We start from the raw sequence: 22,235 nt of genomic DNA on the forward strand, positions 1-22,235 counted from the left end.
CTCTTCTTACTCCATTCTGAAGTTCCTACCTGCTTTAAGAAGACCAGTCATCTTGGTGCCAAAGAAAACAACGTAGCGTACCTTAATTGCTATTGTCCAATAGCTCTGGCAACTACCATAATAAAAAGTGCTTCAAGCAGCTGGTCATGATACACATTTATTCCTGCCTCCCAGACAGCATTGATCCACTGCAATTCGCTTACCATAGTAACAGGTGTGGCAGACGCCATCTCCCTGATCCTACACACGGCGCTGGTACGTCAAGATGACAAGGACGATAATTCAGACTTCTATTTAAAGATTATAGCTCTGCTGTGAACAACATAATCCCAATCATCTCCAAACTCTTGGACCCAGGAACCAGCACCCCTCTCTGCCACTGGATCCTCTGCTTCCTGAACCATAGACCACAATCACGGACGATAAGTGACCAAAACATCCTCCATGATAATTAGACAATAGACAATAGACAATAGACAATAGGTGCAGGAGTAGGCCATTCAGCCCTTCGAGCCAGCACCGCCATTCAATGCGATCATGGCTGATCTCTCTCAATCAATACCCCGTTCCTGCCTTCTCCCCATACCCCCTCACTCCGCTATCCTTAAGAGCTCTATCCAGCTCTCTCTTGAAAGCATCCAACGAACTGGCCTCCACTGCCTTCTGAGGCAGAGGATTCCACACCTTCACCACTCTCTGACTGAAAAAGTTCTTCCTCATCTCCGTTCTAAATGGCCTACCCCTTATTCTTAAACTGTGGCCCCTTGTTCTGCACTCCCCCAACATTGGGAACATGTTTCCTGCCTCTAATGTGTCCAATCCCCTAATTATCTTATATGTTTCAATAAGATCCCCCCTCATCCTTCTAAATTCCAGTGTATACAAGCCTAATTGCTCCAGCCTTTCAACATACGACAGTCCCGCCATTCCGGGAATTAACCTAGTGAACCTACGCTGCACGCCCTCAATAGCAAGAGTATCCTTCCTCAAATTTGGAGACCAAAACTGCACACAGTACTCCTGGTGCGGTCTCACCAGGGCCCGGTACAACTGTAGAAGGACCTCTTTGCTCCTATACTCAACTCCTCTTGTTACGAAGGCCAACATTCCATTGGCTTTCTTCACTGCCTGCTGTACCTGCATGCTTCCTTTCAGTGACTGATGCACTAGGACACTCAGATCTCGTTGAACATCCCCTCTTCCTAACTTGACACCATTCAGATAATAATCTGCCTTTCTATTCTTACTTCCAAAGTGAATAGCCTCACACTTATCTACATTAAACTGCATCTGCCATGTATCCGCCCACTCACACAACCTGTCCAAGTCACCCTGCAGCCTTATTGCATCTTCCTCACAATTCACACTACCCCCCAGCTTAGTATCATCTGCAAATTTGCTAATGGTACTTTTAATCCCTTCATCTAAGTCATTAATGTATATCGTAAATAGCTGGGGTCCCAGCACCGAACCTTGCGGTACCCCACTGGTCACTGCCTGCCAATCCGAAAGGGACCCATTTATCCCCACTCTTTGCTTTCTGTCTGTCAACCAATTTTCTATCCATGTCAGTACCCTACCCCCAATACCATGTGCTCTAATTTTGCCCACTAATCTCCTATGTGGGACCTTGTCGAAGGCTTTCTGAAAGTCGAGGTACACCACATCCACTGACTCTCCCTGTCAATTTTCCTAGTTACATCCTCAAAAATTTCCAGTAGATTTGTCAAGCATGATTTCCCCTTCGTAAATCCATGCTGACTCGGAATGATCCTGTTACTGCTATCCAAATGCTCAGCAATTTCGTCTTTTATAATTGACTCCAGCATCTTCCCCACCACTGATGTCAGACTAACTGGTCTATAATTACCCGTTTTCTCTCTCCCTCCTTTCTTAAAAAGTGGGATAACATTTGCTATCCTCCAATCCACAGTAACTGATCCTGAATCTATAGAACATTGAAAAATGATCTCCAATGCTTCCACTATTTCTAGAGCCACCTCCTTAAGTACCCTGGGATGCAGACCATCAGGCCCTGGGGATTTATCAGCCTTCAGTCCCATCAGTCTACCCAAAACCATTTCCTGCCTAATGTGGATTTCCTTCAGTTCCTCCATCACCCTAGGTTCTCCGGCCCCTAGAACATTTGGGAGATTGTGTGTATCTTCCTCAGTAAACACAGATCCAAAGTAACGGTTTAACTCGTCTGCCATTTCTTTGTTCCCCATAATAAATTCCCCTGCTTCTGTCTTCAAGGGACCCACATTTGCCTTGACTATTTTTTTCCTCTTCACGTACCTAAAAAAACTTTTGCTATCCTCCTTTATATTATTGGCTAGTTTACCCTCGTACCTCATCTTTTCTCCCCGTATTGCCTTTTTAGTTAACTTTTGTTGCTCTTTAAAAGAGTCCCAATCCTCTGTCTTCCCACTCTTCTTTGCTATGTTATACCTCCTCTCCTTAATTTTTATGCTGTCCTTGACTTCCCTTGTCAGCCACAGGTGTCTCTTACTCCCCTTAGAGTCTTTCCGCCTCTTTGGGATAAATTGATCCTGCAACCTCTGCATTATTCCCAGGAATACCTGCCATTGCTGTTCTACCGTCTTCCCTGCTAGGGCCTCCTTCCAGTCAATTTTGGCCAGCTCCTGCCTCATGCCTCTGTAATCCCCTTTGCTATACTGTAATACCGACACTTCCGATTTTCCCTTCTGCCTTTCCATTTGCAGAGTAAAACTTATCATGTTGTGATCACTGCCTCCTAATTCTCTTGAGAGTGCCCCACAAGGAGGCATTCTCAGCATATTATAATCTTTACATACTCTGATCTAACACCATTTTGCTGATGATACCACCATAGTTGACCAGAGCTTAATGACATAGTGTCAAGATAACAACCTCACGCTCAATGTCAGCAAGACAAAACAACTAGTTATTGACTTCATGAAACGAATAGTACATGCCCCAGTCAACGTCAGTGGTGCTGAAGTTGAGACGGTCAAGAGCTTCAAGTTCCTCTGTGAAAACATCACCAACAATTTATCCTGGACCATCCACATTGGAACTATGTCCAAGAAAGCACACCAACGACTCTAATTCCTCAGAAAAATTAAGAGGTTCCATGTCTTCAACAACATTTACAATCTTTTATAGATGCACCATAAAAAACCATCCTATGTTTGGTGTTCCATACAAAGACATATGAGATGTCCTCATTCTTTAGGAAACGGGGCTTCCCGTCTTCCATCATAGATGAGCACTCATAAGGGTCTCCTCGATATCCCGCAACTCTGCTCTTGCTCCCCCTCCACCATCGCAAACAGCACATAATCCTCCAACATTTTTGCCACCTCCAACGGGATCCCACCACTAGCCATATTCTCCCATCCCCACCCATTTCCGCAGAGGCCGTTCCCTCCGCAACTCCCTGGTTAACTCATCCCTTCCCACCCAAACCACCCCCTCCCATGTACTTTCCCCTGCAACTGCAGGAGATGCAACACCTGTCCCTATACCTCCTCCCTCGACTCCGTCCAAGGACCCCGACAGTCTTTTCAGGTGAGGCAGAGGTTCACTTGCACCTCCTCCAACCTCATCTTGTATTCAATTGTTCCAGGTGTGGACTCCTATATATTGGCGAGACGAAGCTCAGGCTCGGCGATCATTTCACTGAACACCTCCGCTCAGTCCACCTAAACCTACCTGATCTCCCGGTTCCTAACCACTTTAACCCCCCCCCCCCCCTCCTATTCTCATACTGTCCTGGGCCTCCTCCATTGTCAGAGTGAGGCCCAGCGCAAATTGGAGGAACAGCACCTCATAATTCGTTTGGTGCTAAAAATCTGAAACAACCAGAAAACATTTTGGGATCACTCAAGACTCGGGCAACATCTGTGTGAAGAGAAACTGAGACCTTTCCCTCGTACCTATTTCATGTCAGACACTCTTTATTACAATATTAATTTTCTATTTCACTTTCCACAGATGTTGCCTCACCTACTGAGTATTTCCAGTAATTTCTGTGGTTATTTATAAATTGTCTGAATATATTTTGTGAACGTCATGTCTGGTAAGCACATGTATGTTTTTGTTGTATATATGTTTACTTGTTTATCTTCACCGGGTGGCTTCAGCAATGGCTGCCACGCTAACAATCTCTCTGTACCTTCCTTCTTTGTTATTTTTTTGGCATGTGTTAAATGTATGTTTTAGTATCCTTTAGCGTGTTTTATGTGGGAGGGGGTTGGGGGAAACTTTTTTTAATCACTTACCTCGACGGAGATGCGATTTTTTTCCGTATCGTATCTCCGTACGCAGTGCGCCCTAACATCGAGGAGTTGGTGGCCTTTGCTGGAGATCGACTTCGGGAGCTCCAACTGCGGGAGCTTGCGGACTTAACATCACGGATCTGGTGATCCATGTCGGGGATCGACTGCGGACTTTAACATCGTGGAGCTCGCGGTTCCTGGTTAGAGACCAACTTCAGGAGCTCCAGGCCGCAGGAACTTCGACCACCCCAACGCGGGAGATTAATCACCCGACGTGGGAGCTTCGATCGTCCCGACTGGATGTTTCGACTCCCCCGCCTGCGGGAGAATAGTGGAAGAAGATGGGACTTTATTGCCTTCCATCACAGTGAGGAATGTGGGGAATCCGCTGTGGTGGATGTTTATGTTAACTTTTATGTAGCTGGGTATCTAGTTGCTTTTTATTTAGTATGGTTGCCTGGTAATTTGAGTTTCACTGTACCTTAATTAGTACATGTGCCAATAAACTGACATTTGATAAAAATGGTTACCTTGCTATCCTGTGCAAAATAAATTTGGATGGTTACTTTCCTCTGATCCCATGTTATGGTTCCTGATTTATTTCAGAAAATATAGTCATCCAAAAATCAAATTATTTAAGAACTGCTGTCTTGCTAAACTCTATGCTTCTTATTCAAGCGTATTACCAGCAAAAACCTTGGACAATCTATTGCTGCACATTTAGTCTCTTCAAATATTGGTGAATTATCTAAATACTACTACTAAACCTTTTTATAATTAACATATTTTTGGGGATTTTTTTGCATTGTATGGTAATAAATAGCAGGAAGCAACCCTAACAGGAAACAACAAATGACTTTGCAATAAAGAACAGTGTTGGTGTGGGAAAACTAAAGTTTTGAAAAGGTTAGTGGCAATCCTCTCCTTCACTAATTGAAACTACTAATAAATTGGTTGGTACATGAAATGCGCTGCCAGGGGTGGTGGCGGAAGCAGAAACGATGGTAGTGTTTAAGATAGGCACGTGGATATGCAGGGAACCGAGGAATATGATTCCATATAGGCAGAGATTAGTTTAACTTGGTATGGTTTGACACAGACATCTTGGGCTGAAGATCCTGTTCCGGTGCTGCACTGTTCTAATGTACAGTTTTGGTCTCCTAATTTGAGGAAGGACATCCTTGTAATTGAGACAGTGCAGCATAGGTTCACGAGATTGATCCCCGGGATGGCGGGACTGTCATATGAGGGAAAATTGAAAAGACTAGGCTTGTATTCACTGGAGTTTAGAAGGATGAGAGGGGATCTTATAGAGACATATAAAATTATAAAAGGACTGGCAAGCTGGATGCAGGAAAAATGGTCCCAATGTCGGTGGAGTCCAGAACCAGGGGCCACAGTCTTAGAATTAAGGGGAGGCCATTTAAAACTGAGGTGAGAAGGAACTTTTTCACCCAGAGAGTTGTGAATTTGTGGAATTCTCTGCCATAGAGGGCAGTGGAGGCCAAATCACTGGATGAATTTAAAAGAAAGTTAGATAGAGCTCTGGAGGCTAGTGGAATCAACGGATATGGGGAGAAGTTGGGCACAGGTTACTGATTGTGGATGATCAGCTATGATCACAATGAATGGCGGTGCTGGCTCGAAAGGCCGAATGGCCTCCTCTTGCACCTATTTTCTATGTTTCTAACATCTGCTGACTGAGGAAGACATTAATAAAAAGGTCCTTATTAAGTTTTCCCAAAATAATTTGCACAAAAATGGAATCCAAATCAAGAAGCAAATGCTGGATAGGACACAATTCCTTTCTCTGTTATTTTCTTTATCTAATTTTTATTTTATTATGAAAAAATGTGGGAATAAACTGAGAAGCTACCCAGATGCATCTGTTATAAATTATATTATTAGGAGACACCTCAAATATTGTGATATGTATTGTGAGGATGCCAGCCTTTCAGACTAACAGATTCACCAGTTTGAGCACCCTAATGAGTTCAGCATTGTATTCATTGCCTGCTGTTTTGCTTCAAAACCAGGTTTAAGCCAAGAAGGAAATCTGTGAGAGGGTGGAGAAGCAAAGTTTCAATGAATGTTGCACTGCCTAATTTGTTGGGCGTAACAAGTTCCATGAAGTCTTCCAGGCATTTTTTACAATTAATTACATCATTCAACCTATATATCCACTTTAAATGGAAAGTGCAAGGCTGATTTGTATGCAAACTCCTGTTATAATCTTTTAATTCCTGAGTGCAGTTCTGTTTAACTTTATATTAAGGTGCATTAAACTAAAAAAGATTTATCCATTGCTTTTGCCATTGAGAACATACTGTTGAGTTCTCAGAAAATAAATACTTCCATTTGAATAGTGACAAAGAGAATTACTTCAGTGATTAAAGGTTGAAAGGTTTTCTTAAATTTAGATAAACTGGACCTAATATGTGAAAGCTCATTCCCATCTCTGGCTCATACTAAGGAGCCTATGCATGCAATGCGTTTCCCTGCCCAATATTGAGAGGAAACACTCTGCTCAAAGGGGCCTAACAAACTAATCCAAGTACAGAGCTCCAAAAAACTCCAATCTTTCAGAAAGAGGCTAACAAGCTTACCAAGAAAGAAAGACATATTTCTAAATGTTCTTTCATGATTTCAGGATGCCCTAAATACAAATAAATAAATATTATTAAAGTGCTGTCACTGATGTACTGCAGGAAACAAAGCCAATGATTTGTGCACAGCAAGTATCTATTGGTAGCAATTAAATCAATTATGAGATCATCTGTTTTAGGTACTGCTCAAGGGATACATACTGCTCAGAGATTAGTTTAACTTGGCATAATGTTCAACACTGACATCGGGATACATGGTGCTCAGTGCATGAGTGATATCTTTACCTGAGAGGATAGAATGGGAGCTTAGAGTAACATATCCTTAGAAAGACAACACATCCAACAATACAGTATTTTATCAGTATTATACCTACGTGGATTATGTGGTCAAGATCCTGGCGATGATTTGAATCCTCTGAGTCAGAAGCGAGAGCGCTGCCAACTGAGCCACAGTTGGCAGCAGATGAAGAAAATCATTAGGGTACTTTGATGCTTCCGCAGCTTGAGAGTAACTTGTTTGTCTCAGAGCCCTTAAGGATGTTTTTATGAACTCCATTAGTTTAATCCAGTCAACATAATAAATTGAAATACAATCCTGTATTAGTTTAATATGTAACTATGTACAGAATTACTCGAACTGCATCAATGAAAGCTAGGTTTATCATAAGGATGTTACAGTGGATGTGAGAGCAGAGAAATATGGGATCACAATGCAGCTGGACCTTAGATTTATCTTTAGGACATTGAGATGCATGAAAAGAGGAGAAAGGCTTAGTTTGAAACCAATGGAAATAAACGTGAAGAAGGGTTGTAAAAAGGCAGCTACAGATAGAAATGTTCTTCCCCCCACCTCAAGCTAACTAACAAAACCTAAATGTTATTATAGTGTCTAACAAGATGAGACCTACATAGTGAGTAGGAGAGGCTGTTCAGAAGGAGAAGGGAGGAGTCAGGATGCTGCATAGAGAGATATTTGTAGAACACATGATGCCAAAGGCTGTACTGTAGCGGTGTTGGGTGTGAAATGAGGCTAGACGCCAATTGGATTGAACTGCGCTTCCACCTGCTGAAACCAGATGTCCGGTTCAGCCGTCCAAAACGTGGGTAGTTTAAGGGAAATGGCGTTGAGGTCGACCTGGTCAGCCATTGGGTCCGCGTTGGCAACAATTATAAACAATAATGGAACGTCGGGTCACTATGGCGAGTCTGGAGGCTTGTTCTTTGTTAAAGAAGTTTATTGCGGCAGCAATATTCGATTACAAAGTATAACAAACGAAATTACAGACAACCATTAAATCAAACTGTTCGCTTCGAAGTTCTCTTCCCACTGACTGGTTTTGGGCACCAAAACCACCACCTGACCTTGCTGGCCAATCCGAGGGTTCGACTCTCAGGACCAATCCCTATGGTCGCTACATGACCCCCCCCCCCCCCCCCCCCCCAGAACCCGAGGTACGGAATCTAGCAGGGAGCCGGATTTCGCGACCAGAATGAGTAAGGAGAGGGGCTGCAGGAACCACAGGAGCAGGGGGTCCCGGATCAGGTGGAATTGCGGGAGGATGGCCCCGCCGAGGCGGTTGACCGACCAGGACAGGGCGGTCCTGATCCAAGTGTGCAGGTTTGAGCCGGGACACAGACGAGCTCACTCCTGCCCCCAACATCCAAGGTGAAGGTGACCGTCCCTTTACGCAACATGCGGAACGGTCCTTCATAGACCCTCTGCAACGGGGAACAATGGGCATCTCTACGCAGAAACACAAATTCACAGTCCTTCAAGGCAGGCGGTTCATGCACCATGGAACACCCGTGACGTGAAGTAGGAACCGGAGCCAGGGAACCCACTCGCGCCCGGAGGGATGCTAAAACCGACGGAACCGAGGGCTGCTGACCAGAGGACTCCGGAAGGAAATCCCCGGGCATTCTGAGTGGCGAGCCATATACCAGTTCCGCGGACGAAGTTCCGAGATCCTGCTTAGGAGCAGTACGGATGCCCAAAAGGACCCAAGGGAGCTGGTCCACCCAGTCAGGGCCATCCAGCCGCGCACTGAGGGCCGCCTTAAGTTGCCTGTGAAACCGTTCCACGAGCCCATTAGCCTGTGGGTGGTATGCCGTGGTCTGCTGCAACCGGGAACCGTACAGCTCCGCTAGCGTAGCCCAAAGGGCAGAGGTGAACTGGGACCCCCGGTCGGTGGTAATGACGGACGGAACACCGAAACGGGCCACCCAATGGAGGGCCAGGGCCCGGGCACAAGAGGTGGTGGAGGTGTCGGATAACGGGAAGGCCTCCGGCCAATGGGTAAATCGGTCAACCACCGTGAGAAGGTGAGTGTAGCCCCTGGAGGAAGGTAAAGGCCCAACTAAATCAACGTGAATATGGAAAAAACGGACCGCAGGGACCGCAAACTCCTGCACCGGAGGTTGGACATGTCGGTGAACTTTAGCGGTCTGGCAGGGAACACAGGAACGGGCCCAAGCGGCAACTTGCTTCCGCAGGCCATGCCACACAAACCGAGCGGCTACTAAGGCAGAGGTGGAGTGAATGGACGGGTGCGCCAGCCCATGAATGGCCTCAAACACCCGGCGCTGGAGGCCAGCCGGCACCTACCAGCCTAAGGCGGGGAAGGGAAACATCATACCAGACTTTTGTGCCCGCCGGCCCACAAGCCACTTGGGCCAACTTCAACCCCGAAGTGGTGGACTGGTATGCTGAGGCAGTGTCTGCCAGTCTGCCTCCGCAAGCTCCTGGAAATCCACCTCACATCCCACCGCTGAAATTGGGGAAATGGCTGGCCTGGACAGGGCATCAGCAATGGCATTAAGCTTACCCGCGACGTGGCGGACATCTGTGGTAAACTCGGAGATGGCAGTCAGGTGCCGCTGCTGGCAGGCCGACCATGGGTCGGCCACTTTCGAAAAAGCAAAAGTCAATGGCTTGTGGTCAGTAAAGGCCACAAATGGGTGGCCTTCTAGAAAATACCTAAAGTGGCGGACAGCTAAATAGAGAGCCAGAAGCTCTCGGTCAAAGGCGCTATATTTCAGCTCAGCCAGGGTAAGCTGTCGGCTGAAAAACGCCAAGGGCTGCCAACTGCCCTCTACATGCAGTTCCAAAACCCCTCCCACCGCCATGTCCGACGCATCGACCGTCAGGGCCGTGGGGGCGGAGGCGCTTGGGTGGACGAGCATGGTGGCGTCTGCCAGGGCCACTTTAGCTGCCTCAAAGGCCGTCTCAGCGGCCGCGGACCACTCCAACTCGACAGGTTTGCCTACGAGACACTGGAAAAGCGGACGCATGATCCGTGCCGCTGTCGGCACGAACCTATGATAAAAATTCACCATCCCCACGAATTCCTGCAACCCCTTTACTGTGGTGGGACGCGGGAAGGCACGAACAGCCTCCACTTTTTCAGACAAAGTATTGGCGCCGGCTGAGGAGATCCGGCGTCCTAAAAAATCAACAGAGTGGAGGCCAAATTGACACTTGGAGGGGTGGACGATGAGCCCGTGGTCTTGAAGCCGCCGGAACACAGTCCGTAAATGGACCAGGTGTTCCTGCTCCGAGCGACTGGTGACCAGGATATCATCCAAATAAATGAAAACAAAAGACAAATCCCAACCAACATGGTCCATAAGCCGCTGGAAAGCCTGTGCCGCGTTTTTCAAACCGAAAGGCATACGCAACCATTCGAACAACCCGAACGGAGTGATCGTGGCAGTCTTTGGTATGTCTTCCGGATGCACAGGAATCTGGTGGTAGCCCCGCACCAAATCAATTTTGGAGAATACCATGGCACCTTCCAGCCCAGACGAGGACCTGCATGTGCGGTATGGGGTAGCGGTCTGCCGTGGTGACGGCGTTAAGGCGCTGGTAATCTCCACATGGTCTCTACCCCCCAGATGCTTTGGAGACCATATGCAACGGAGAGGCCCACGGGCTGTCGGACCGACGGACAATGCCCATTCGTTCCATCTTCTGAAATTCTGCACGCGCTACCATCAGTTTGTCCGGCGGCAACCTCCGGGCCCGAGCGAAAACGGGGGGCCCCTCGGTGGGAATGTGATGGACAACGCCGTGCCTTGCAGAAGGGGCATCGAAACGCTGAACGAGCAGCTCCGGAAACTCAGCCAGGACCACAGCATACGGGTCGGAGGCCGCGACAACGGCCTGGACAGTCGGGCTGGGTGGGGTGGCCGGCGGTGGAGCAGCGGGCTCATCGCTGCTAGCGGAGGGTCGAAGGCCTTTACCTCGGACATCGAAAACTAGCGAAAAGGCCCAGAGGAAATCTGCGCCCAGGATCGCCTGACCGACTTCCGCGACGATAAATGACCATTCGTACGTGCGGGTGCCTAAAGCCAGAGAAATTGCCCGCGTACCATACATGCGGATGGGGCTACCATTAACCGCAATGAGGGTAGGCCCTCTCTTACCCGATCGGGCTTCGAGGTCGGTCGGCGGTACGATGCTGACTATGGCTCCCATGTCGACCAAGAACTCTGTGTCCGTGAATCGATCTCGGACGTAGAGGCGTCGGTTCTGGCCAATCGCAATCGCCTCTATGTACGATCGGCCGAGGCATTTCCCGAGAAGGTGCAAGGTGAGCGACAGTTGCGGGCTTCTCCACCCCATCGCAGATGATAATAACACCGGCCGCGCTTGTGCGGATCTTTTTGGCGGGGTTTTGGAGAAATGGCGGGAGTCGCGGCGCCATCTTGGTGCCGTTGCGGGCTGCCCGATGGTGCCGAGACCCTGTTGATCGCACTGTGTTTTTTCGATTTGGACGCCATGAGCGCATCGGCTTTCTCCGCGTAAGCCACGGGGTCCTTAAAAGAACAATCCGTGAGCATAAGCCTAACATCTTCTGGAAGTTGCTCTCAGAATGCCTGCTCGAACATGAGGCAATCCTAGTGCTCACCTGCCAGCGCCAACATTTCAGCCATGAGGGCGGACGGCAGCCGATCTCCGAGATCCGGTAGGTGCATAAGCCTCTCAGCTCAATCAAGCCTACTGAATCCGAAGGTTCGAAGCATGAGTACCTTCAGCGCATCATACTTGCCGTCTGCAGGAGGGGAGGTGATGAACTGCATCACCCGCGTGGACGTCTCAGGCGGTAGGGCGCTGACCAGGTAATAATACTTTGTCTCGTCCACCGAGATGTTTCTCAGGTGGAACTGCGCTTCCGCATGGGCAAACTAAAGGTGGGGTTGATGTGCCCAAAACGGAGGAAGATGAACGCTGACCGCATTTAGCTGCGGTACGCCGGGCGTTAGAACCGAAGAAGGGGCGTCTTGTCCCTCCATGGTAGATGATCGGCTAGATCACGTCGGGGTCACCAATATGGCGAGTCTGGAGGCTTGTTCTTTGTTAAAGAAGTTTATTGCGGCAGCAATATTCGATTACAAAGTATAACAAACGAAATTACAGACAACCATTAAATCAAACTGTTCGCTTCGAAGTTCTCTTCCCACTGACTGGTTTTGGGCGCCAAAACCACCACCTGACCTTGCTGGCCAATCCGAGGGTTCGACTCTCAGGACCAATCCCTATGGTCGCTACATCACCAATGTAGCGGTGTCGGGTGTGAAATGAGGCTAGACGCCGATTGGATTCAGGAAAGCTGTTTATTAACAACTGCTCTTCTCCAAGCCACGTGGCAGACTAAGGGATGATCTCTGCCCCTTCCAGAAACCCCGTAGCTTAGGGCCATCCCCCCAGACCTGTCCATCTAGTGCCGAGAGGTTCGACCCAGGGAGTGATCTAATCCCCAGACACCGCCACAGTACTATCTTCTATTCCCAGCTCTTAAAACCATTATCCTAGTGGCCACGTTAAGTTAAAAGCCAGTTTAAAGAAAAACATTGGATCAAAAATACTATCTTTCTCGACATTATACCAATAACAGTAGATATTTTACATGTGATCTGATTTTATTTGTGCATTTCCTTTCAGCATCTATTGCTAAGATATAACCAAAAGCATTGAGAGGGGCAAATTTAAAGGGGTTGAGCAGGACAAGTTTTTTTAAGGAGAGTGGTGGGTGCCTAGAACCCGCTGCAATAGTAGCAGTGGAGGCAGATATGATAGAGGCATTTAGGAGGCTTTTAGATGTGCACATCGATATGCAGGGAATGGAGGGATATGGATCACGTGCAGGAATAGGAAAGTATTGCGGGCCAAAGGGCATGTCCTCGTGCTCTACTGTTCTATGTAATATTGCAGAGAATGAGATGGAGAAAGTGAAAGTGCATTACATGACAAAATTAACTAAATCAGGTAGATTGCGTAGACGCATAGTCTCTTGCCCAGAGTAAGGGAATCGCGAACCAGAGGACATAGGTTTAAGGTGAAGGGGGAAATATTTAATAAGAATCTGAGGGGTAACTTTTTCACACAGAGGGTGGTGGGAGTATATATCGAGCTGCCAGAAGAGGTAGTTGAGGCAGGGACTATTGCAATGTTTAAGAAACAATTAGACATTTACACGTATAGGACAGGTTCAGAGCCCAAATGCAGGCAGATGGGACTAGTGTAGATGGGACATGTTAGTTGGCGTGCGCAAGTTGGGTCAAAGGGCTTGTTTTCATGCTGTATGACTCTATGACTCTAGATTACGCATTATATTGTAGATTAATCCACACTTTCTTTATTATTAAAACATTAACGAGATTTACAGCAGTTTGTGAAGCAGAGAGGCAAAACCACTTTCGGATTGACAGCATTTCCACAGTATACTTTAAGCATCTGACACATGAGCAGCACACAGTTAATACCTGAAAAGTCTTTTTTAGAGGAAAGCTTGGACAGGCTGTGTTTGTATCCACTGGAATTTCAAAGAGTAACACGAGACATTTAAGATGAGGATTTAGATGTGGAGAGGTTGCTTTCTATTGTGGGAATATATAGAACTAAGGATCATTATTTAAAAATAAGTATTTGCCTATTTAAGATTTGAATGACCCATGACCTATATGTAAAACATTACACTGATGTAATGTTTTACATATGGGTCTTGGGTCATTCAAAATCTCTTCAAACGACAGTGAAACAGAATTTCTTTTTTTAAGGCAAAAGTAGATAGATTCTTATTAAACAAGGAAGTAAATCACCTTCCCATTCCCACACTGACCTTTCCGTCCGAGACCTCCTCCATTGTTAGAGTGAGGCTAAATGCCAAATTGGAGGAACAGCATCTCATATTTTGCTTGGGAAGGTTACACCCAGGGGTATGAATATTGATTTCTTTAATTTCAAGTAACCCCTGCATTCCCTCTCTCTCCATCCCTCCCCCACCCAAGTCACATCAGCTTTTTGTTCTTACCTAGCAAACAGCTAACAATGCCCTGTTTCCTTTAAACATTGTTACTTTTTTGAATATCTTTCATTCATTTGTTCTATATCTCACTACATCATCATCTATATCTCTCGTTTCCCTTTCCCATGACTTTCAGTCTGAAGAAGGGTCTCGACCCAAAATGTCACCCATTCCTTCTCTCCAGAGTTACTCTAGCATTTTGTGTCTACCTTGGGTAAAAGGGTACCTTCGATGGACAGTAATGTAGAGTTGAGGTTACAATTAGATGCTAAGGTCTTATTTAATGGTAAAGTAGATATGAGTGAGTAGCCTTCAGCTCGTAAATTGTATGTTCATTAGGCATTTGCAGAATTGATGTTAAAGCGCTACTATTAATAGACTAGTGTAATTACAACTTAGCAAGTTTACATAGACAGGTTTCATGTTTGTAGGTTAATTGGCTTGGTAAATGTAAAAAATTGTCCCTAGTGGGTGTAGGATAGTGTTTAAAATTGTCCCTAGTGGGTGTAGGATACTTCCAGTACAGTCCCTGGTGGACTCTTCGGAAGTGATGACCACAAGATACAAGAAACAAGATACATAGTAAATGTTACATCAGAAATTATGATGGAGAAAAGTGGAACAAAAAATCTGTAAAGTTATGAGATTTTTTAATGACTTTGTTGTAACAGTGTTTTAAAATAACTAAATTCTGATCAGAATAAATATGACCAAATTTCCATAGTCTAAAATCAGCAGAATAAAATGCCAGAATTGATTCTGAAAGATTGTCACCTTTCATATTAAAAAAAGAGAGTGCTGGAGTAATTCAGCAGTCAGGCAGTATCTCTCTGGGTCATCTTTCATATCAATACAGGGTAGGGGAATCGACTCTACAGTGTCAGAAAATGTCAAGAAGGAAGCTGATTATCTTTGTGTAGTTTAATGCAGAATCAATGCTGACCTCTCGTGCTGTTGCTCACATGTACGTGGGATTGAAGGCTAACAAGTGATGTGTAAGGTTGATAACATTCCAAATCAGTGGGGTTAGTATCATGGGATCTGAAAGAAACACACAGTATGTAAGCAATGCTTGCCTAGAGATAAGAATGTAGCATTTGACCCAGAGATAGCAGTTGGACGGGAGGGGGGAGGAAGGGAAAATTATATAGACTCAGAATATCCTCATTTCTTTACAATTTAAGATTGTCTATGATTGACCGTTAAAAGGAACATACAAAAACATCTCAGTTCTTCCACCTCAGCGTTTGACCCATGTTACCACAGGGAGTAATAGTCGGAGTGGCATGTGACAAGTGGTGTGCCTCATTGCTGTTTGTGGTTCATGGCAATGATTTGGATGAAAATGTAGAAGGCACTAAAGTGGGTGATGTGGTAGATGGTGAAGATGGTTATCAAAAATTACAACAGGATCTTGATCAGTTAGGCAAGTGGGCGTAGGAATGATTAATGGAGTTTAATGCAGATAAGTGCGAGGTGCTGCATTTTGGGACATCAAACTAGGGGAGGACCAACACTGTGAAATGGCAGGGCTCTGGAGAATGTTGTAGAGCAGAGGGATTTAGGAGTGTAGGTATATAGTTAATTGAAAGTGGCATCACAGGTAGATAGATGGTCACGGCTTTTGGTACATTGGCTTTCATCGGTCAGGTTATTGAGTATAGACTTTGGGATGTTATGTTATAGTTGTACAAGATGTTGATGAGGTCACATTTGGAGTTTTGTGTGCAGTTTTGGTCACCGTGCCATGGGAAGGGTGTTGTTAAGCTGGAAAAAGTTCGGAGAAGATATACGAGGATGTTGCCTGAGGGCCTGAGCGAAAGGGAGAGGTTGGACAGGCTCGGTCTTTATCCTTGAAACAGAGGATGAGGAGTGATGATAGAGGCGCATAAGATCATGAGGGGAATAGATAGGGTCGATGCACAGGAATGAGAGACTTAAATATAGAGACTTCCAACCAAACACATTCACCTAAATATCAAAAGGAGAATCCAGAATAGGGGAATCAAGAAACAGAGGACCGAAAAAAATAAAGAAACAAAACAAAAATCACACAGGGTGGTGGGTATATGGAACGAACTGCCAGAGAAGTTAGTTGAGGCAGGTACTATAATTAAAAGACATTTGGCATGGGTAGAAAAGGGTTTAGAGGGATAATGGATCAAGCACAGGCAGGTGGAACGTGTAGATGGAGCATCTTGGTCGGCATAGGCAAGTTGGGCCGATGGGCCTGTTTCTGTGCTGTCTGAGTGATATTACAGATTGACCTCAATTTCCCTATTTTCGGGTAATGCATTGGGAATATAGAACATAGCACAGGACAGGCCATTCTGTGTCGAACATGATGCCAAGATAAATTAATCTCATCTGCCTGCACATGATCCATATCCATGCACTCGACAGCGACTTTCGCAACGGCTTCCAACACCACCACCCCTGGCAGCGCGCTCCAGGCACCTCCCCTCCCCTCCGCTTAAATAAAAACTTGTCCTGCACATCTGCCTTATTAATTCTAACATTAATTGTAAAACCAATCCTCTAATTCCAAAACAACGGTGATCTGATTTATTGGAATCGCAAAGCCACCCGTGGAAGGAATGAGAGACTTGAATATGGAGGCTTCCAACCAAACACATTCACCTAAATAGGAAAATGAGAATTATATCATAAATTATTAAGTTTGTCCTTGAATTAATTCTGCTGCTTTTAAACAATGACGATGCAGATTGAAAGAAAACATTTATTAGCGGGTCTCAACAATGCTAAAAATGTACCTTGGACGATAGAAGCCCCAGGGCTCGGTACAGATTTCGTTTCAGTTCATGCTGGAGTAACTCAGCGGGACTGGCAGCATCTCTGGAGAGAAGGAATGGATGACGTTTCGGGTTGAGACCCTTCTTCAGAATGATCAGACAGATCCTTTATTTCCTGTTAGAATGCAAGTCAGTTAGGGTTGTGCCTTCTCTCAACTTTTGGCAAGGCAACCGTCAGCCAATGCATTAAACAGGGGAGAGAAAAACTATGTTTCCAAAGTACCTTAAAAACTCGGAGGTGAATGGACCTGGGAGAGAAACGGACAGCAAAATAATATTTGATATATAAGAAAATAACTGCAGATGCTGGTACAAATAACATTTGAGACTGACTAAATAAACGCGAGTTTGTAAAATATTTTTGTCAAGTTGCTGCAGTCTGAGGCTTGGTGATCCAGCTGCCTATTAGCATGGGATCTGTTCACCGTCCAGCTGCTGAGAGCTGCTGACGTTGAGCCAGGAGGCCCCACCTGTCTGGGTTTCATTTCTCATAACTGAATTATCTAACGGCCTTTAAGTCAGGGCACGGATGTGTCGGGCCGTGAAGCAAATTCTTTGTCTAACTTTTTGGACAAAGACATCGTGATCTGTCGGTAAAGTATTTGCGAGCACGGAGCCATCCGACTGAAGCAGGAGCTAACAACATTTTCAAGGAAAGATCTTTTAATGTCCAGCAGAACATGCTCCCTTAAGGCTCCTCGAAGAATTTGGCACAGTGACAGTGCTGGATTTGACAGACTGTGTGGAATAAGCTATGTAACTTGGCGTCAATAGGCCTCCAAAGACTATTCAAAAACAACTGGGGGTTCTTTAATGTGTGTGAAACACTGAAACATTTCGGTGAATGAATTAAGATGCTTTCCCTTTACCCACAACCAAATTTGCATGAAATTCTACTCCCGGTTCTGAATTAATTAAAGTAATTGTGGATTTCTTTTCGTGGAGCGCGCACAGTATTTTTCTGATATAAACTTGACGTGAACCCTTGAAACATTCCTTAGAATTTGTTTTACTATTCGAATTTGTTACATTCCAAGTGGGTACAATCTGCAACAACGTTACGAAGAGCGACCGTCTGTAAACAATTCATTGGGAAATAGCAATGCGCTCAGAAAGTCACGACATCGAACGATTAGAACCAGTCATGATTTTACAAAACGAAGCAAAATACGTTTTCGTGGTCCAGCTCTTTACCCTGAATGCTGAGGCAGCCTCCCAACAACTTTTAACCGATTACATGAACAGCAGCTGAACGGTGTCTTTGGTCTGAAGAAGGGTCTCGACCCGAAACGTCACCCATTCCTTCTCTCCCGAGATGCTGCCTGACCTGCTGAGTTACTCCAGCATTTTGTGAATAAATCGATTTGTACCAGCATCTGCAGTTATTTTCTTATATATCTTTGGTTTCTTGGTTAAAACTGTAACTCTTTTTCATGCAATGTCAGGTGCTTCTTAACACTGCTTAGCTCAAAAGGTGTTTACTAATATCCTTTAAAGAAAGAAACCTGTCGTTTTTATCCGGCCCAGCTCATGTGCGAACTTGGTCTCAAACTAATACTGTTGACCCATAACTGCTCTCTAAAAATGGCCTATATAGTCCCGATAATATCGGAATCTATTCAAAGAAACTAGGAAACATCGACTACCAGCAGGATCTATATATCGTTACCATGTACCATAGAAGGAGTCTCAGGAGCCGACAACATAGCTGATTTGTGGAGGCAACATTACTCTGAGCTATTCAATTGTATTAAAAGTGATCCCTACAAAGTGGGCAACAGTGACAAAGTGGGAATCGCAGCCAATAAGGTCTATCAAGCAATCACACAGCTAGCTGATAACAAAGCTAGCGGCTTAGATCAGATCACTGCAGAGCACCTCAAACTTGCAAGCCCGAGGGTTGCTGTCCTTCTTGCAATCTGTTTTACTGGCCTTATGAATCATGGTCTATTACCGGACTCCATGTTGTCCGTTACTCTGGTGCCTGTCATCAAGGACAAAGCGGGCAAGGTGGGGAGCTTGGATAATTACAGACCGATTGCTCTAGCTAGTGTGTTATCCAAAGTCCTGGAAAGAATTTTATTAGATAGATTATGTTTTTATTTGGGTACTACAGAAGGAAATGGTTGAAATGTATAGAAGGCAGAATTCCTCTGTGTTAATTGGTTTTATTGATGCCTCTAAAGCTTTTGATCGAGTCAACCATCATAAGCTGTTCTAAAAACTGAGTCAAAGAGGAGTGCCTAACAGTATAATTAGGGTCCTGGCATATTGGTACGCCAACCAGAGCATGCAGGTGAAATGGGGTAATGCAGTCTCTGTAACATTTGGTGTTGGTAATGGGGTTCGCCAGGGGGGGGCTACTCTCACCAGCCCTCTTTAATGTGCACATGAATGATTTATCTGAACAGCTTAGAGGCTGTAAAACAGGATGTATGATTGGTAGCACCCTGGTAAACCATCTTATGTATGCCGATGATCTGGTGGTTTTTTCTCCTATCAGTGCTGGGTTTCAGCAGATGTTGAATATATGCTCTGAGTATGGTGTCCAATTTGACGTGAAATACAATGCTAAAAAGAGCGTTGTCATGATTTGTAAAGTAAAAGGGGACAAAGATCTAGTCTTCCCATCACTTTACCTGTCAGGGCAGGTTCTATCTGTCTGCTGTAAAGCTAAGTATCTGGGACATGTCATCACAGATCAAATGTCTGATGATGAGGACATGTATAGACAGCGCCGCATGTTGTATGCACAAGCTAACATGTTGGTTAGGAAATTCCACTGGTGCTCAGGAAATGTCAAGATAAACCTGTTTAGAGCGTACTGTACTCCTCTTTACACTGCTCCTTTGTGAATAAAGTTTAATAAGTCAAGCATCCATAAACTTAAGGTTGCCTATAATGACTGCATGCGCATATTGCTTAGAAAGCCAAGGTGGTGCAGTGCAAGTGAACTGTTTTGTAGTGCAGGAGTCAATACGTTTCATGCCCTGTTGAGGAATCTCATGTTTAAATTTATATGCCGATTGAATGGTTCTCAGAATTCCATCATTGTGCTGCTGGTAAATCCTGGTTTCAGTGCCGTGAGATACCTGTCACCTATGTGGAAACATTGGTATTGTTGCCTTTTCTAATTTAATTTAATTTTGTATGTATATACTGTGTGCTGTATGTGTATTCTAATGGACCATGAGTCTGCTTAATAAAATTTTAATAATAATAATAATATATATCCCAGGAATGAGTATATAGTGATATCTTATTTCAGGATCTCTGACGAATAAACAAACTAATTCTGAAGTCTGAAGAAGGGTCTCGACCCGAAATGTCACCCATTCCTTCTCTCCAGAGATGCTGCCTGTCCTGCCGAGTTACTCCAGCTTTCCAGGAAATTTGCAAACTGCAGACACAGCACCTGAAGTCACATTTTATGTGGAACACTGGAGCTGTATGGCAGTGGCTCATAAAATAAAAGAGAAATAAAGCTAATAATACTACATTTTTAATCATTACCAAAATTAATCAATACAGCTTTGCCCCATTTCCTCCAAATATTCCAGCCCTGCTCCACATCTCTTAATTCCCATGAACTCCAGCTTTTTGTTCATTTCTAGAGGTTTAGTTTTGCCTCCTTTTTTCTTAACTCTGAATGCCCATGCCCTGCCCCATTAACCCTGCCTAAGGGTTTGCATTCTATCACATTCTTCCCCCATTGTGTCCAAAATGCTGTATTTGTAACAGACTTCAATGACCCCAGAACACAAATTATTATTTCCTTTTGTTCTTTACTCCATGGTCAACTTACGCACTATTGATTCTTCACCTACTTTCTGCTGGAAGTGATCCTCCGGTCCAGAAGCACAAAATAAACATAGGTGGGACTATGTTAATTAAGCTGAAGTTTCGAAGCATATCTCCTTGAATATAGATTTAAAAATTACATTGTGCATGAAGCTCCAAAGGTCAATAGAATGCAACTTTGTGAACAAAGAACACACTAATGTAAAGGTTGTCAAGGATAAATGCACAGAAAATGATATTTAAATTGGAGAATTTTAAGTAAACAACATGTCTGATGTACAGAGCTCCATCAAAATTGTCTAGTCCCATAAAAATGTACTGATTATATTTTGAGAAGTCAACACTGATGACGTCGTCCTCTGTACAGAGAACTTGAAAAAGAAGAAATGGTATTCTTCATTCTAAGGCATTCATCAGGCAACATAATTAAAGCAATGGAATCAATAGTGTGCCAAATTGTGCAGGTGATTTAGACTTTAATGAAAGACCAGCTGGCAGGGGATTGCCCATTTTCATTTCACAGGCCTAGGGCCAGGAATGAGTAATTCCTGCAGACACCAGATGCTAATGTGAAATTTCTGTTCATTTTCCACTCTGTAGATAAACATTTGGCAACTCAATACAGAGAAGACATGGATGCTGAGTTCCTTGTTAAGACTATTAGCAATGTAACCCCTAGGATGAAAAGCCCAAAACTCAAGCACTAGTTTACAACCTGGAAGGTTTTTAATGAACAATGCTTGTTGTCTTTCCTGCTGCTGTTATATTAAATAAAGCAACTCATTTAACCAAGCAGACGGAATGAGGTATTTAATTACTTACATTAAAGGTTATCTAATGTAAAGGTTGTTGAGGACAAATGCACAGAAAATGATATTTAAATGGGAGAATTTTAAGTAAACAAAATGTCTGAATTCCAATAGACAAAAGTTAGGATTTCTGTTGAGCCCGGCAGTGAAAAGAATATTGGGATCCTTTAATATATTTAGCTTGGTGGGTAGATCTGAGACAGGACACAAAGAAAACTAGTAATGTTTCTCAGTTACATGGTGGACATAGAGGTGGACCAGGGCACTGCATAATGTTTCCAATACCAGGCTATATAATTATTTGCCATGCCAAAGAAAATAATTCCCAAGGTACCACTACCAGTACACATATGAATTATCTTCAAGTTCTGCATTTCATTCTAAGCATATAGAAATGCAGAAAAAAATTAGCTTGCTACATTCTTGAGTTTTGTTGTGAAAGCACAATCGGCCCAGATTTTCACCTGCCCTCAATTGAGTCTTGGATCGATGCAAAAGGAAATAAGTAGCTGAAAGAAAATCTTACGCTATCTACAAAGATGCCAATTACCTGGTTTCGTCTTTCTGAGAATGCTTCCCAGATTTATGATACGTACTGGTAAAAACGGCAAGGGCAACTTGTACATATGAATTA

The sequence above is a fragment of the Rhinoraja longicauda genome, chromosome 38, assembly GCF_053455715.1.
Source record: "Rhinoraja longicauda isolate Sanriku21f chromosome 38, sRhiLon1.1, whole genome shotgun sequence".
NCBI lineage: Eukaryota > Metazoa > Chordata > Chondrichthyes > Rajiformes > Arhynchobatidae > Rhinoraja > Rhinoraja longicauda.